Here is a 17,936-nt window from a genome sequence, read left to right on the forward strand (position 1 = left end):
TAATAGAGAATGTCTCATTTGCACCCCTGGTGGTGAAATCCATCAAAATTAGGGTGGTGCCAAAAAGGAGGGGATTTTTCAAATGAACTGTGTGTCGGTCTTAACATATGAAATAACAAGTGTGTGTAAGAAATTGAAAAGTGCCCCTGTGGCCAAAATTAATTAAAAAAAATAAATAAATATGTGTATAGAGACATACTGTATTAATGAAGTCAATCATGAAGATTAAAAAAACAATTACAAACAAAATTAAAAACAAAAGGGTGGAGTGCCATCTCCGGGTTGTGGAGGAGATCCTGCCCCAAGTGGAGGAGTTCAAGTACCTAGGAGTCTTGTTCACGAGTGGGGGAAGAGTGGATCGTGAGATCGACAGGCGGATCGGTGCGGCGTCTTCAGTAATGCGGACGTTGTACCGATCCGTTGTGGTGAAGAAGGAGCTGAGCCGGAAGGCAAAGCTCTCAATTTACCGGTCGATCCACGTTCCCATCCTCACCTATGGTCATGAGCTTTGGGTCATGACCGAAAGGATAAGATCACGGGTACAAGCGGCCGAAATGAGTTTCCTCCGCCGTGTGGCGGAGCTCTCCCTTAGAGATAGGGTGAGAAGCTCTGCCATCCGGGAGGAACTCAAAGTAAAGCCGCTGCTCCTCCACATCGAGAGGAGCCAGATGAGGTGGTTCGGGCATCTGGTCAGGATGCCACCCAAACGCCTCCCGAGGGAGGTGTTTAGGGCACGTCCAACTGGTAGGAGGCCACGGGGAAGACCCAGGACACGTTGGGAAGACTATGTCTCCCGGCTGGCCTGGGAACGCCTCAGGATCCCCCGGGAAGAGCTAGACGAAGTGGCTGGGGAGAGGGAAGACTGGGCTTCCTTGCTTAGGCTGCTGCCCCCGCGACCCGACCTCGGATAAGCGGAAGAAGATGGATGGATGGATGGATTAAAAACAAAACAGAAAGCATACATTTTTTATATATGCATAGTTTGTATATATTATTAATGTTGTAAATACAAATCTCGATGTATCTAGAAATGGGTGGTCCTAAAGAGGTAGGTATTTTTCAGAGGTCTCAAGAAGGTAGGAAATACAAGCATGTATGTGTGTGTGTGTTTGTGTGTGTGTGTGTGAATGTGTGCATTTTCTTGAATGTCTATCCTTCTTGAGACATCAACAATGAAAAGTACCTACCAAGTTAGGACATACAGTAAATCCATCCATCCATCCATTTTCTACCGCTTATTCCCTTTTGAAAAGTACCTACCAAGTTAGGACATACAGTAAATCATGGTCCCAATACGGAAAACCATTGCATCTAATAGAGAGTGTCTCATTTGCACCCCTGGTGGTGAAATCTATCAACTTTAGGGTGGTCCCAAAAAGGAGGGATTTTTCAAATTAACTGTGTGTCGGTCTTAACATATGATATAACAAGTGTGTGTAAAAATTTGAATTGCTCCCCCCTCTGGCCAACAGATGTAATAACAAGTGTGTGTAAGAAATTGAAAAGCTTACCCTTTCTATATTTGCATAGTGTGTATATATTATTCGTATTGTAAATACAAATCTCTATATATCTAGAGAGGATGGTCCTAAAGAGGCAGGCATTTTTTGGAGGTCTCAAGAAGGTAACAAATACAAGAATGTGTATGTGTGTGTGTGTGTGTGTGTGTGTGTGTTTGTTCTTGAATTGCTATCGTTCTTGAGACACCAACATGGAAAAGTACCTTCCACATGAGGACCGGTGTAGAGGATGCCCTCTAGTGGGTTCGGGGTACAATACTGTTTTATTTGCATAAAATTGTGGCAGTCTTTTGTTTTCCAGCAAGGTGACTGTTTTTGTCTGTTTTTCGCTCGCACTGCAGCTCCAACAACCGGTCTCCTCCCTGATGCTGCTAATAAAGACAACAAGTGATTAGATAAGGCCCACCCGGGCCATCCACGCACCTGTCGTCTTCGTGGCCGGCTTTTGCGCATCCCGTTCCGCGGTAGGCCCGCAGGCCACGCCCCCCTCCACAATCGGTAAAACAAGTTAGTATCGAAATCATGGTCCCAAAACAGAAAGACATCCATCCATCTATTTTTACCACTTGTCCCTTTTGGGGAGCATTGCATCTAATAGATTGTCTCATTTACACCCCTGGTGGTGAAATCCATCAAAATTAGGGTGCTCCCGAAAAGGAGGGATTTTTCAAATTTGACTGTGAGTGGGTCTTAACGTATGAAATAACAAGTGTGTGTAAAAAAAGTGCTCCCCCTCTGGCCAACATATGTAATAACAAGTGTGTGTAAGAAATTGAAATGTGACCCTTTGGAAAAAATTAATTAAAAAAATAAATATGTTTTATATATATATATATATATCCATCCATCCATCCATCCATCCATTTTCTACCGCTTATTCCCTTTCGGGGTCGCGGGGGGCGCTGGCGCCTATCTCAGCTACAATCGGGCGGAAGGCGGGGTACACCCTGGACAAGTCGCCACCTCATCGCAGGGCCAACACAGATAGACAGACAACATTCACACTCACATTCACACACTAGGGCCAATTTAGTGTTGCCAATCAACCTATCCCCAGGTGCATGTCTTTGGAGGTGGGAGGAAGCCGGAGTACCCGGAGGGAACCCACGCATTCACGGGGAGAACATGCAAACTCCACACAGAAAGATCCCGAGCCTGGATTTGAACCCAGGACTGCAGGACCTTCGTATTGTGAGGCAGACTCACTAACCCCTCTGCCACCGTGAAGCCATATATATATATATATATATATATATATATATGTATAAATAAATGTGTGTATAGAGACATACTGCAATAACTTGAAGTAAATTATGAAGATTAAAAACCAATTACAAACAAAAATGTTTAAAAAAACAAACAAACTAAAAGCTTGACTTTTTTATATTTGCAGAGTTTGTATATATTATTAATGTTGTAAATACAAATCTCTACATATCTACAAAGGGTGGACCTAAAAAGGTAGGCAATTTGGCAATTTTTGGCGGTCTCAAGAAGGTAAGAAATAAAAGAATGTGTGTGTGTGTGTGTGTGTGTGTGTGTGTGTGTGATGTAGCTCCAGCTGCCTGATGTCAAAAGGCCCATCAGTTATCGCTTTAAAAAAGCGCCACCATCATGTTAGTCATTAAAACTACTTTCCCACACTCAGAAAGTTACACAAGCTGAACAAAAGTATTGGGATGCACCTATTAAAGATCTCTAATTATCATAACTTTAAAAAGTGGTTTCAGTAAAGTCTGACATTTTTGTGTGACTGTAGTTTTAATGCTAATAAGCTTTGTTTTACTTACTGTATTTTCTGCTACTTTTTTCCTACGCTTCGTACCCTGCAGTTTATAGATCGGTGCGGCTAATTTATGGATTTATCTTCGCTAACGGCCATAATGTTTTGTATTCAATAATAGGTTTTCATATTACGCGCACAGAGACACCAAAAAGGTGTTGTTTTTTGTGTTATGGGGCCATCTTTTGGACTAGTTCACTCACTGCGGGTGTTGCGGGTTTGAAAACATACTTCTTGTTTCGTTCCTTCAACCGGATGTACAGCCATCCATAGCGTTTCTGCTCCAAAGGGTTCATTCATTGCCCCAAGCAACGTTCGTAAGTTTTACAATATAACTAAAACAATTCTTACTTACTAAAGCATCCCATGTGTGTTGTTTGTAAGAGTGTTGTCATGCATATTTTGTATGTGCTGTTGAAATGTAATCAAACTAGCGTCGTTAGCATTACCGAATATGCCAAAACGTTTACAAGTGTCCGTGGTAGTATTATTAACCTACAAGGGTATATTTTTTCTCAGCTAAAATCGAGCGGAAGGCGGTGCACACCCTGGACAAGTCGCCACCTCATCGCAAGGCCAACACGGATAGACGGACAACATTCACACTCACATTCACACACTACGGCCAATTTTAGAAAGGTATAAGGGGTAGGAAATGAATGGATGGATAGTATATTTTTTGTCTTGCTTCAGTTTGTAAATCCACCAAAATGTCACAAGGGAGTTATTGAGTCTGTTTAGCTGATTAAAGAACTAACTTCTGCACATTTTGGGTCCATGTTGATGACTTCTGTTTTGCTTGTTCGGCCGTTTTACTGCTGTGTTGCAGGCACTGTTTGGAGACAATTAAGGTATGTATATAAACATTTCCAAAATCCTTCACACCAGTCTATATCTGCGCTTCATAGTCTGATGCTAATACATATAAAAAGATTAATTTCTTCTAAAATTTGATAGGTGTGTATTAAAAATACAGTATAAATGTGTGTCTCCAAAGAAGTGCTACCCATAATTATTATTATTGTACATGTTATCCACTTTTTACATAAACACTGTAACTCTGCACTTGACTACTCAGTCCCTTCAGGATATTGCGATGTCGCAATAACACCAATTTATGCATTTACTGCAAATTATATCCACCATTATGTCCCACACGTCAATTGCCTCATCAAAACTTATGTTTTGCTTCTTGTGTAGACATAGCCAGAACAAAAAAGTGCAATAATATATTGCTCAGAGAATGTCTGCATCTTGTGGACGACAGCGCAGACAGCGGACAATAAGGACGATTCCCCCCCCCCCCAATAATTATAATTAGCAATCAGTCAATGTTTATTTATATAGCCCCAAATCACAAGGTGGGGTTGAGGGGATGGGTGGGGTTTGGTGGTAGTGTGGGGTGTATACTGTAGCCTCCTGGAAGAATTGGTGCTGCAAGGGGTTCTGGGTATTTTTTTAATGTTGTGGCTCAATCAATCAAGCAATCATCAATCAATGTTTATTTATATAGCCCCAAATCACAGGTGTCTCAAAGGGCTGCACAAGCCCCAACGACATCCGCGGTACAGAGCCCACATAAGGGCAAGGAAAAACTCACCCCAGTGGGACGTCGGTGAGAATGACTAAGAGAAACCTTGGAGAAGACCGCATATGTGTCAAGTCTATGGGATCATGTTTTGTTTTGGTAATGTTCGGTTTTGTTTTTTGGACACTCAGTTCCTGTTCCTGCACTTCCTTGTTTGCTTTGTTACCATGCCAACTCATTAATTTTCACCTCGTCCTCATGTCACGCCCCTGTCCTCATGTCTCACACCTGTTTGCAATTATTATGTCTATTATTTAAACCGGAAGTTGCCAGGAAGTCAGCCTGGCGACTTTACCCCTACTCCCTTCATGCCATGCCTGCTAATCACTCTACCCATAGTTTCCCTCCTGCTCATGCCACGTAAGTTTTTGTTTTGTTTTATGTCACAGTTGTTGAGTTTTGTTTTTTTTGTCTTTAGTCATGCCATAGTGCTAGTTTTGTTTTGTAGTCAAGTTTGTTCTCCGCCATTGTGCGCGCCTTTTTTTTGTTATAGTATTAAAAACAAGTATGTACTTACACTCGTACCTTGCTCGTGCCAACTTTCCTTTACCTTGGAAAAACAATCCAAACCCCAAAGTCCACGGTTTGACAATATGTGGGCAACCCCCCCTCTTGGGGGTCTATCATGATATTGTGAAAGTCCAGTCCATAGTGGATCCAACATAACATTAAAATGAACTATTACTAGCAAAATTTAAATCAATCAATGTTTATAATATAGCCCTAAATCACAAGTGTCTCAAAGGGCTGCACAAGCCACAACGACATCCGCGGTTCAGATCCCGCATCATCAATATTTAAATAAAACAGTACATAATTTTGACATTGACCTTATATTATGTTCTTTTACTGCCATCTAGTGTTGAAGTCTGTGTGGTATAAAACAAATAAAACATCAAGGACTTAAACGTGAGCAACACTAGCATAGGTGAGCTTTATGGTTCACATTACAGTCAACGTTTCAACAGCATCATCCTGGATAAGGATGTTCGATGATATCAACCAACAATATCATCGGCCTATATCGGCATAAAAATGAGCTATCAGACACGGTATCACTTTTTTATTTATTTTTTTCATTTTTTAATCGGCTGATAATGATATTGCCCGGATGGACGATACTCCGAATGTGTGTTAGCGTGACCTTTACTGGCGGAGGAGTGATGACCTCATCAAACTGCATCATGCTCCACAAAGCGACAAGGTTGCTGGCTCGGTCCAACCGTGGTGGTCTGAAATTAATTCCAAGCTTTACCTTCGGATTTACGACGACTGTAAAGTGTTGGTTGAGCGAGGGGCGAGTGAAAGAGTCTTGCTTCCATACTTCTAACGCAGGGGCGCTCACACTTTTTCTGCAGGCGAGCTACTTTTCAATTGAGCAAGTCGAGGAGATCTACCTCATTCCTATTTATAATTTATATTTATTTATTTATGAAAGAGACATCTTTGTTAACAAGTTAATGGTGTTTAATGATAATACAAGCATGTTTAACACACATAGATTCCTTTCTTTCATGAAGACAAGAATATAAGTTGGTGTATTACCTGATTCTGATGACTTGCATTGATTGGAATTAGACAGTGGTGCTGATAACGTCCGCATTTTCAAATGGAGGAAAAAAAAAAGTCCTCCTTTCTGTCCAATACCACATGAAAGTGGTTGGATTTGGCATCTCATTTGTCCAACTTGCATACTCGTTTTTAAACACTTTGTTATGGGAGTAGCATATGTGTGTGGCCCTTTAATGTCTGGCAGCAGGTGAGTGACGTCAGTGAGTGTGCGGGTGGGCAAGCAAGTGAGAAAGCGGTCGCTGAGGGCGGGGGAGAAATACATTGGCATCAAACTCCGTAGCTTGCTAGCTTGTGCACGCTAGCTTTCTGAGACTCTTATTTTGTTAGCACAGGCAGGATGAAACAGGTCTTTTATGGTGAAGACAGGAACTGTGCAGTCGGTCTTTAGAGTTTTGACAGTAGGTACGGAGTCTCTAGAAATAAAATGTGTTTCTCTGCGTCCGCCCTGTTAGTGATTTTTTTCTTAAATATGAGCTCGCAGCAGCCAGCGTCATCTCACAAGATCCTCGGGTGCCGAGAATGTCAAACAACTGACGAAAGTGAAGTCTTGGTATGATTGATGATTGCTCATTTTTATGTCTATTTTTTAATGCCTGGCTTGAGATCGACTGACACACCCTCCGAGATCGACCAGTCGATCGCGATCGACGTAATGGGCCCCCCTGTTCTAACGGGACGTGACCTGGCGCATAAAATCGACTAAAAATATCGGCAGGGCCGGCCCCTTGGCATGGGCACTCTATGGCATGGGTATCAAACTCTGGCCCGCCCGTGTAATTTCATTTGGCCCCTTGAGGTAATATCAATTTAAGATTAGAGCTAGCCCGGCGGTATTATACAGCGGCGATGCCTCTGAAACACTGCATTCACCGCTGATACTCATACTTGCCAACCCTCACGATTTTCCCGGGAGACTCCCAAAGTTCAGTGCCCCTCCCGAAAATCTCCCGGGTCAACCATTCTTCCGAATTTCTCCCGATTTCCACCCAAACAACAATATTTGGGGCGTGCCTTGAAGGCACTGCCTTTAGCGTCCTCTACAGCCTGTCGTCACGTTCGCTTTTTCGTGCCGGTCCAGTCACATAATATATGCTGCTTTAACACACACAAGTGAATGCAAGGCATACTTGATCAACAGCCATAAGGGTCACACTGAGGGTGGCCGTATAAACAACTTTAACACTTTTACAAATATGCGCCACACTGTGAAGCCACACCAAACAAGAATGACAAACACATTCCGGGAGAACATCAGCACCGTAGCACAACATATACTCAACAGAAGAAATACCCAGAATCCCTTGCAGCGCTAACTCTTCCGGGACGCTACAATATACACCCCCGCTACCACCAAACCCCGCTCCCCCAATTTTTATTTACATTTTATATGATATGCCATTGATATTTTTTTACTCATTTTTATAATTTGAAACTCAATTTTGTATGTGACTATAAAGCTACATAAGCCTTGTTTGTTTAATATTCAATGCAAAACTTGTTTGGGTCCGTATTAAAAGGTTAATTTGTTCAACCTTGGCCCGCGGCTTTGTTCAGTTTTAAAATTTGGCCCACTCTGTATTTGAGTTTGACACCCCTGCTCTATGGGTTTTTGTAAAGATTTAAAAAAAAAAAAATTATTTCATTCAAATCCCTCGGTTATAAAATATGTGATAAATGTTCAGATAAAGTCAATGTTCCTGTTCAATAATATGGTCAAATGAGGAATATGTAACCAAGCCTGCGTACAAGTTCATGTCAATGCTTTCAAACACATCACCATCATTTGGTAACCAAATATAACATAAAAAAGGTCAAAATATAATAAATCAATATACAAACCCCAAAACCAATGAAGTTGTCACGTTGTGTAAATAGTAAATAAAAACAGTATACAATAATTTGCAAGTCTTTTTCAACTTATATTCAATTGAATAGACTGCAAAGACAAGATATTTAACATTCGAACTGGAAAACTTTGGTTTTTTTTGCAAATATTAGCTAATTTGGAATTCGATGCCTGCAACATGTTTCAAAAAAAGCTGGCACAAGGGGCAAAAAAGACTGAGAAAGTTGAGGAATGCTCATCAAACACTTATTTGGAACATCCCACAGGTGGACAGGATAATTGAGAACAGGTGGGTGTGCCATGATGGGGTATAAAATGAAATGCTCAGTCATTCACAAACAAGGATTGGGTCACTACTTTGTGAACAAATGCACGAGCAAATTGTCCAACAGTTTAAGAACGACATTTCTCAACTAGCTATTGCAAGGAATTTACGGATTTTGCCATCTACGGTCCGTAATATCATCAAAAAGTTCAGAGAATCTGGAGAAATCACTGCACGTAAGCGACTAAGCCCGTGAACTTTGATCCCTCAGGCAGTACTGCATCAAAAAGCGACATCAGTGTGTAAAGGGTATCACCACATGGGCTCCGGAACACTTCAGAAAACCACTGTCAGTAACTACAGTTTGTCGCTACATCTGAAAATGCAAGTTAAAACTCTACTATGCAAAGCCGAAGCCATTTATCAACAACACCCGGAAACGCCGCCGGCTTCTCTGGACCCGAACTCATCTAAGATGGACTGATGCAAAGTGGAAAAGTGTTCTGAGGTCTGACGAGTCCACATTTCAAATAGTTTTTGGGAACTGTGGACGTGTTGTCCCCCGGAACAAAGAGGAAAAGAACCATCCAAATTGTTATAGAGGCAAAGTTCAAAAGCTATCATCTTTGATGGTATGGGGATGTATTATTGCCCAAGACATGGGTAACTTACACATCTGTGAAGGCACCATTAATGCTGAAAGGTACATACAGGTTTTGGAGCAATACATGTTGCCATTCAAACAACGTTATCATGGACGCCCCTGCTTATTTCAGCAAAACAAAGCCAAGCCACGTGTTACAACAAAGAGTGCGAGTACTAGACTGACCTGCCTGTAGTCCAGACCTGTCTCCCATTGAAAATGTGTGGCGCATTATGAAGCGTAAAAATACCACAACAGAGACTGTTGAGCAAATTAAGCTGTACATCAAGAATTGGAAAGAATTCAATTTAAAAAATTGGTCTCCTCAGTTCCCAAATGTTTACTGAGTGTTGTTAAAAGGAAAGGCCATGTAACACAGTGGTAAAAATGCCCCTGTGCCAACTTCTTCTGCAACTTGTTGCTGCCATTGAATTGTAAATTAATGATTATTTGCAACCATCTACCGCTTATTCACTTTGGGGGTTGCGGGGGGTGCAATCAGCTACAATCGGGCGGAAGGCGGTGTACACCCTGGACAAGTCGCCACCTCATTGCAGGGCCAACAAAGATAGACAGACAACATTCACACTCACATTCACACACTAGGGCCAATTTAGTGTTGCTAATCAACCTATCCCCAGGTGCATGTCTTTGGAGGTGGGAGGAAGCCGGAATACCCGGAGGGAACCCACGCATTCACGGGGAGAACATGCAAACTCCCCACAGTAAGATCCCGAGCCTGGGATTGAACCCAGGACTGCAGGACCTTCGTATCGTGAAGCAGACGCACTAACCCCTCTTCCACCGTGAAGCCCTGATTATTGGCAATTACATTAAATATCTTCTCTTTGCAGTCTATTCAATTGAATACAAGTTGAAAAGGATTTGCAAATCATTGTAGTCTGTTTTTATTTACCATTTACACAACGTGACAACTTCACTGGTTTTGGCTTTTGTATTTGAAAATATCAACTCTATATTAGGTTTATTTTGATTTTTTTCCTATGAAGCCGTCCCTTACAGCATGTAGTGAAAATAACTAAAACTGGCACTGCAATAAAAAATGCCATTTTGCATTAACAGGCGACCTTCACAGGACAGAAAGGCGCTCCTCTTGTCCTAGAAAGTGCTGACAGTGCTAAAAGCTGAAAAGAAAGCACAGTGGACACTAAGAATGCAGCTGCAGCGAGACCCTCCATGTGTCCAAACACGTACCAACAGTTAAACTGGACGGGGTGGGGGGGGGGGGGGGGGGGGAGAGACGACGACAAATCACCTGGATGAAAGAGAGGAGTTAATGTCACTCGCTGGGCCACTTGCTACATTTCTCCGCCGAGGTGAAAGGTCAAAGTTAGCCAATGGTGATGTGTCCCACGGTAATCCCCCCCCCCCCCCCCACTTCCTGGCAAGTGCTGGAGCGTCGCAGCTCCACAGTGGGTATGCAGTGTCTGACACAACAAGGAGGGGATTGTATGAGGGGGGGTGGGGGGGGGGGCACCCTGACTCTGTTGGGATGGCGCCAAGACCACGTTGGCACTTGTGGAGGAACACCCCCCCCCCCCAGCATGGGAGACCTCTTTTTGTGAGGGTGAAGTTCCCACGAGTGCAAATGTCTTTTCTTGGAGTTTTTTTATATGAGATATTAAAACCTGGTTAATGCATGCACAATGAGCTTTCACTCTCACGACCATATATGGGCAAGTATTGAGACCAACTTTTTACATTACATTTCCATTGCACAAGGCGGGCGCCATAAAGGCCATTTGTGATGACCTCTGACCATGCAAGGATCATCAATTGTACATTTTCCTTCTTTTTTTTATCATTCATGCTGGTACACTTGAAAAAACAACTTTGTAGATTTTACGGTTAAAAAACTGCCATATTACGATAAATGGAAAAACAGTACCACTGATTTTTTTTTTCTTTAGCGGAAAAACATGGCATCTTGGTTGCCAGAAAATTTGCATTGTTGTTTTTGTTCTTTTTAGTAGCATATTATTGTAAATTGGAAAAAACTACCACTGTTTTTTCTTACGGTAAAGTTTTGTCAAAGTTTTTTTTTTACCCTAAAAAAATATGTAGTACCGGTTAATTTTTTTTGTTTACAGTGGGACGCCATAAAAACCACAGTTGTAGGTTTTACAGCTCAAACGAGGAGTTGAGAAAATGTCATGTGGTCAGATGAAACCAAAATATAACTTTTTGGTATAAACTCAACCTGTCGTGTTTGGAGGAAGAAGAATACTGAGTTGCATCCCAAGAACACCAAACCTACTGTAATGCATGGGGGTGGAAACATCATGCTTCGGGGCTGTTTTTCTGCTAAGGGGACAGGACGATTGATCCGTGTTAAGGAAAGAATGAATGGGGCCATGTATCGTGAGATTTTGAGCCAAAACCTCCTTCCATCAGTGAGAGCTTTGAAAGGTTGACCAAATACTTATTTTCCACCATAATTTATAAAAAAAATTATTTGAAATTCCTACGATGTGAATTCCTGGATTTTTTTTTTCACATTCTGTCTCTCACAGTTGATGAAAATTACAGACCTCTGTCATCATTTTAAGTGGGAGAACTTGCACAATCGGTGGCTGACTAAATACTTTTTTTGCCTTACTGTATAGGCAATATTTTCCACATTTAACATTTTAAAATGAAATATTTGAAATAATTGGAGCCTTGAATAGGTCAATAATTATTAGAGTTAGATTTTTTTTTTTTTTTGGCGCAATTGCAAAAAAAAAAGAAAATTAAGAGACAAAAGAAAAAAAACGCCAACTTTTTCTAGTTAGATTGCACCTTATTCCGCTTTTTTTTAATGTTTTTTTTTTATTTTTGCAATAGCATTTCCAGAAAGTCAGGCGGGCCGGTTAACTATTAGCTGCGGGCCACAAATGGCCCCCGGTCCGCACTTTGGACAGCCCTGACCCAAAATGACCACTTGCTGTCCAGTTCTGATAAAACTGCACTGAACCAGAGCCGGATCGAGCCCCATCTCTTATTAATGTCAATAACTCCCCACAGAAACACTGCAAACATGTCTTTACCAGAAGACTGGAAACTATTCGGGCGGATAACGACACGACTTCCTGTTGTTGCGATGACAATGTGTCTAAATACTCGTGTCCCAGTAGTCAGTCGACCGTGGTCGCCCCCCCCCCCCCTGAGGGACGGGGGAGGATTAGCCTCCTCCAGCACCTCAGGCCCCATGCTGGGCGGTCACGGCCGAGTGGAAGCCAGGCCGGCGGACCTCCGGAGGACTCACACGGCTGCAGGGACGGCTCGTCAGCGGGGTGAGAAGGAAGGACGCAGACAGGCGCAGAGAATGGAAAATAAGAAGAGGTGACTCATTGTTTCTGCGCGCCAGTCTAAAAAAACAAAAAAAACACCAGTCCTTTCTGCTGAATGCTAAAAAAAAAAAATGCAATAAAATATGCTTACACTAGTCGGACATCCCTAAAATAGCTTTGTCCCTGTCACACTATATCTTTGACCGGCGTTTGGAAATTAAACACCGCAAAGCACTCCTGTCATTAGAGGATCTTTGTATGGTGTTTTTGTTCAAGTTAAAGGTCCATTGATAGTAACACACACACACACACACACACACACACTAGGTGTGGTGAAATGTGTCCTCTTCATTTGACCCATCCCCCTTGTTCCACCCCCTAGGAGGTGAGGGGAGCAGTGAGCAGCGGTGGCCACGTGTGTGTCATACTTGCCAACCTTGAGACCTCCGAATTTGGGATATGAGGGGGGTGTGGTTGAGGTGGGCGGGGTTATGGGGATGGGTGGGGTTTGGTTGTAGTGGGGGGTGTATATTGTAAGGTCCCGGAAGAGCTAGTGCTACAAGGGGTTCTGGGTATTTGTTCTGTTGTGTTTCAATCAATCAATGTTTGTTTATCCAGCCCTATATCACAAGTGTCTCAAAGGGCTGCACAGGCCACAACAAGATCCACGGTTCAGCGCCCGCATAAGGGCAAGGAAAAATTCACAACCCGGTGGGACGTCGATGGGAATGACTATGGGAAACCTTGGAGAGGACCACAAATGTGGGTAACCCCCCCCCCTCCTAAAACACATAATAAGACTCCTAAAACACATAGTAAGACTCCTAAAACACATTAAGACTCATAAAATACTCATACGCAAATACGGTGTTAGCTTTCACTGTTATGCTGATGACACCCAACTCTACATGCCCCTAAAGCTGACCAACACGCTGGATTGTAGTCAGCTGGAGGCGTGTCTTAATGAAATTAAACAATGGATGTCCGCTAACTTTTTGCAACTCAACGCCAAAAAAACGGAAATGCTGATTATCGGTCCTGCTAGACACCGAACTCTATTTAATAATACAACTCTAACATTTGACAACCAAACAATTAAACAAGGCGACACGGTAAAGAATCTGGGTATTATCTTCGACCCAACTCTCTCCTTTGAGGCACACATTAAAAGCGTTACTTTTATCATAATACTGCCAAAATTCTAAGTTTTTCTTGTGAGATTGTGACCTTTATCTTGTGAAATTCCAATTTATTTTTGACAAAAAGCTTTTTAATATTTGCATAGTATGCCGGACATGTGACGTATTTAAGAAACTCCACCCAGACAGCCCTGCAAAAGAGGACATGACCGGGGAAAAGAGGACGTATGGTCAGTCTGACTTTTCAGAGTATAGTACCGTTTTTGATTCATTAGTACCGCGATACTATACCAGTACAACCCTAATAACAACAAATAGCAAGGCTTATAAAAGAGTGCACATAAAAACAGGGCAGTGACATCATAAGTGAACATATTTGACGTATTCTCGTACATGTTCCGTGTATTAATAGCACGTTTTTCCGAGGTTTTTATGCAGTTAGCGAGCAGCTGCTGGTTTTGCAATTGAGAACAATTTCTCATATTCCTTCTGTTTACATAATATTGCAATATTTTCTCATAAAATGATTACTTTTTCATGTACAATTATTACTTTTTAATGCAAAAAGGTGACATTTGTAATAAAAAAAAATGCTGACTTATCACAATATTGCTAATGTTTCTGTTGTTCCTGTAAAATCTGACATTTTTTGAGTAAAATTTAAAATTTCCGATTATTATTATTAACATATTGCCAACATTTTTAAGTTTTCTTATAAAATTGTGACATTTGTCAGAGTAAAATTACGATTTTTCATAGAATTGGTAAACTGTTAAACTTTTCTTGCAAAACTGCAACTGTTAGAGTAAGATCCCAAATTTTATCATAACATTGCACAAATGCTCAGTTTTTCTTGTGAAATTTTGACTTGCGTTGAGTAGATTGACGACTTTTATCATAATACTGCCAAAATTCTAAGTTTTTCTTGTGAGATTGTGACCTTTATCTTGTGAAATTCCAATTTATTTTTGACAAAAAGCTTTTTAATATTTGCATAGTATGCCGGACATGTGACGTATTTAAGAAACTCCACCCGGACAGCCCTGCAAAAGAGGACATGACCGGGGAAAAGAGGACGTATGGTCAGTCTGACTTTTCAAACAGAGTATAGTACCGTTTTTGATTCATTAGTACCGCGATACTATACCAGTACTGGTATACCAGTACAACCCTAATAACAACAATTAGCAAGGCTTATAAAAGAGTGCACATAAAAACAGGGCAGTGACATCATAAGTGAACATATTTGACATATTCTCGTACATGTTCCGTGTATTAATAGCACGTTTTTCCGAGGTTTTTATGCGGTTAGCGAGCAGCTGCGGGGTTTTGCAAGATGGAAAAAGACATTTCAACATAAACAACTTGGATGTGAGCCAAGAAAGACAGTAAGGAAGGAAGTGATGACACCATGTTCAGTGGAAGTCAGAGTACTCACAGGAGATCAGCAGCAAGACCCGAGATCACATACCTGAGCTGCCAGGGAGTTCATTTTTAAATAGGCATCTGGCGGGCTTTCACTCCCTTCCCCCGCCGTCCATTTGTGTGTGCGTGTGTGTGTGTGTGCGTGTGTGTGTGTGTGTGTGTGGTCTCCCAGGCCGGTCTGCTGGATTTTGGAGGTGAAGAGGTCAAAACCAGGCACTGGAATGTTTATATTCCTACTCCTCTTGATTGATGTCTGCTGGTGTCCTTCACTGTTTTTTTTCTTTCTACTGTAAAAAAAAAAAAAAAAGAGCAAAATGAACAATTTTTAAAATAAAAAAAAAATGTTAAAAGTTTTTTTTTTTTTTTTTTAGAGAAGTAATTATTGTATCCTAGGACTGAATGTCACGCTGAAAGGTGAGCCTTAAAAATCCCAGTTGCGGCTGTAAAAATGGCGCCCCCTATGGTTTGGGAAGACATTCTAGCATAGTTATTTCATATGTTCGGCAGAGGGTCAACATATGAAATAACAAGTGTGTGTAAGAAATTGAAATGCGTCACCTTTGGCCAATATGAATAAAAAAATAAAAAATAAAATAAATATGTATATAGAGAGATACTGTAATAAATTGAAGTAAATAATGAAGATTAAAAAAAATACAAAATACAGAAAAGCATTGCATCTAATAGAGAATGTGTCATTTGCAGTGGTGAAATCAATCGAAATTCGGGTGGTCCCAAAAAAGGAGGGATTTTTCAAATTGATTGTGTCGGTTTTAAAAGTGCTCCCCCTCTGGTCAACATATGAAATAACAAGCGTGTGTAAACATTTTAAGTGCTCCCCCTCTGGCTAAGATACGTAATAACAGGTGTAAGAAATTTAAATATGCCCCCTTTTGGCCAAAATTAATAAAACATCCATCCATTTTCTACCGCTTATTTCCTTTAGGGTAGCGGGGGGCGCTGGTGCCTATCCCAGCTACAATCGGAAATAAATAAAATAAATACGTATATGTGTATATGTAAGTTGAAGTAAATAATGAAGATTGAAAAACAATTACAAACAAAAATTCAAATTAAAAAAAATTTAAAATGTGTTGACTTTTCTTGTAAAATTGGGAACAAGTTCTCATACTATTTTTGTTTGTATTATTGCAAATTTTCTCATTAAATTATTGCTTTTTGTGTAAAAGTATTACTTTTTAATGCAAAATGGTGACATTTGTAATACAAAATGCTGACTTTTATCACAATATTGTCAATGTTTCTATTGTTCCTGTAAAATCTGACATTTTTTGAGTAAAATTATGACTTTTCTCATAATTTTGCCAAGTAACATTTCCAATTATTATTAGAGTATTGCCAAAATGTTTAAGTTTTCTTATAAAATTGTGACTTTGCAAGAGTAAAATTATGACTTTTTGCATAAAATTGCCAAAATGTCAGGCTTTTCTTGTAAAATTGTGACTTTTATCATAATATTGCACAAATGCTCAGTTTTTCTTGTGAAATTCCAACTCATTTTTCACAACAAGTTTTTTATATTTGCATAGTTTGTATACATTATTAATGTTGTAAATACAAATCTTTATATATCTAGAAAGGGTGGTCCTTAAGAAGTAGGCATTTTTTGGAGGTCTCAAGAAGGTAGAAAATATAGAAATGTGTGTGTGTTCTTGTATTTCTTCCCTTCTTGAGACATCAACAAGGAAAAGTACCTTCCATATGAGGACCGGTGAACAACTTAGGACCTAAATCGTGGTCCCAATATGGAAAATCATTGTATCTAATAGAGAATTTCTCATTTGCACCCCTGGTGGGGAAATCTATCAAAATTAGGGTGGTCCCAAAAAGGAGGGATTTTTCAAATTGACTGTGTCGGTTTTAAAAGTGCTCCCCCTCTGGCCAACATATGTAATAACAAAAGTGTGTAAGAAATTAAAATGCGCCCCCTTTGGCCTAAATTAATTTTAAAAAAAATAAAAGTGAATAAGCGGTAGGAAATGGATGGATGGATGGATATAGATACTTGCAAGTAAAAAATGAAGATTAATAAAACAATTACAAACAAAAAATGTAATTAAAAAAACAAACAAAAAACTAAAAGCAGTCTTTTTCTCACAATGTATCAACTTTTTTCTCATACAATTGAGAACAATTTCTCATATTCCTTCTGTTTAAATATCGCAATATTTTCTCATAAAATTATTACTTTTTCATGTACAATTATTACTTTTTAATGCAAAACGGTGACGTTTGTAATAAAAAAAAAATGCTGACTTATCACAATATTGCTAATGTTTCTGTTGTTCTTGTAAAATCTGACATTTTTTGAGTAAAATTATGGCTTTTCTTATAATTTTTCCAAGTAAAACTTCCGAATTATTATTAGGATATTGCCACAATTTTAAAGTTTTCTTATAAAATTGTGACATTTGTCAGAGTACAATTACGACATTTCATCAAATTGGTAAATTGTTAAACTTTTCTTGGAAAATTGCGACTGTTTGAGTAAGATCCCCACTTATATCATAATATTGCACAAATGCTCAGTTTTTCTTGTGAAATTTTGACTTGCGTTGAGTAAATTGCCGACTTTTATCATGCCAAAGTTTTTCTTGTGAAATTGTGAACTTTATCCTGTGAAATTCCAACTTATTTTTGACAAAAAGCTTTTTTAATATTTGCATAGTATGTATATATTAATGTAAATACACATATTTATATATCTAGAAAGGCTGGTCCTAAAGAGGTAGACATTTTTCAGAGGTCTAAAGAAGAAATACAAAAATGTGTGTGTGTGTGTGTGTGTGTGTGTGTGTGTGCGTGTGTGTGTGTGTGTAACAAAGTTTTCTTTCACAAAAA

The 17,936-nt window shown here is 40.1% G+C and overlaps 1 long non-coding RNA gene across 1 annotated transcript in view; it reads right to left on the reverse strand.

Annotated features, from left to right (window-relative positions):
• Positions 1-17,936, reverse strand: part of LOC133541394 (uncharacterized) — an 89,441-nt gene that overhangs the window by 49,733 nt on the left and 21,772 nt on the right. The window contains exon 2 of the long non-coding RNA XR_009803862.1: positions 15,121-15,361. This is a non-coding gene — a long non-coding RNA (uncharacterized LOC133541394). The remainder of the gene's footprint in view (positions 1-15,120; positions 15,362-17,936) is intronic.

The sequence above is a fragment of the Nerophis ophidion genome, linkage group LG23 (genome assembly GCF_033978795.1).
Source record: "Nerophis ophidion isolate RoL-2023_Sa linkage group LG23, RoL_Noph_v1.0, whole genome shotgun sequence".
Lineage (NCBI taxonomy): Eukaryota > Metazoa > Chordata > Actinopteri > Syngnathiformes > Syngnathidae > Nerophis > Nerophis ophidion.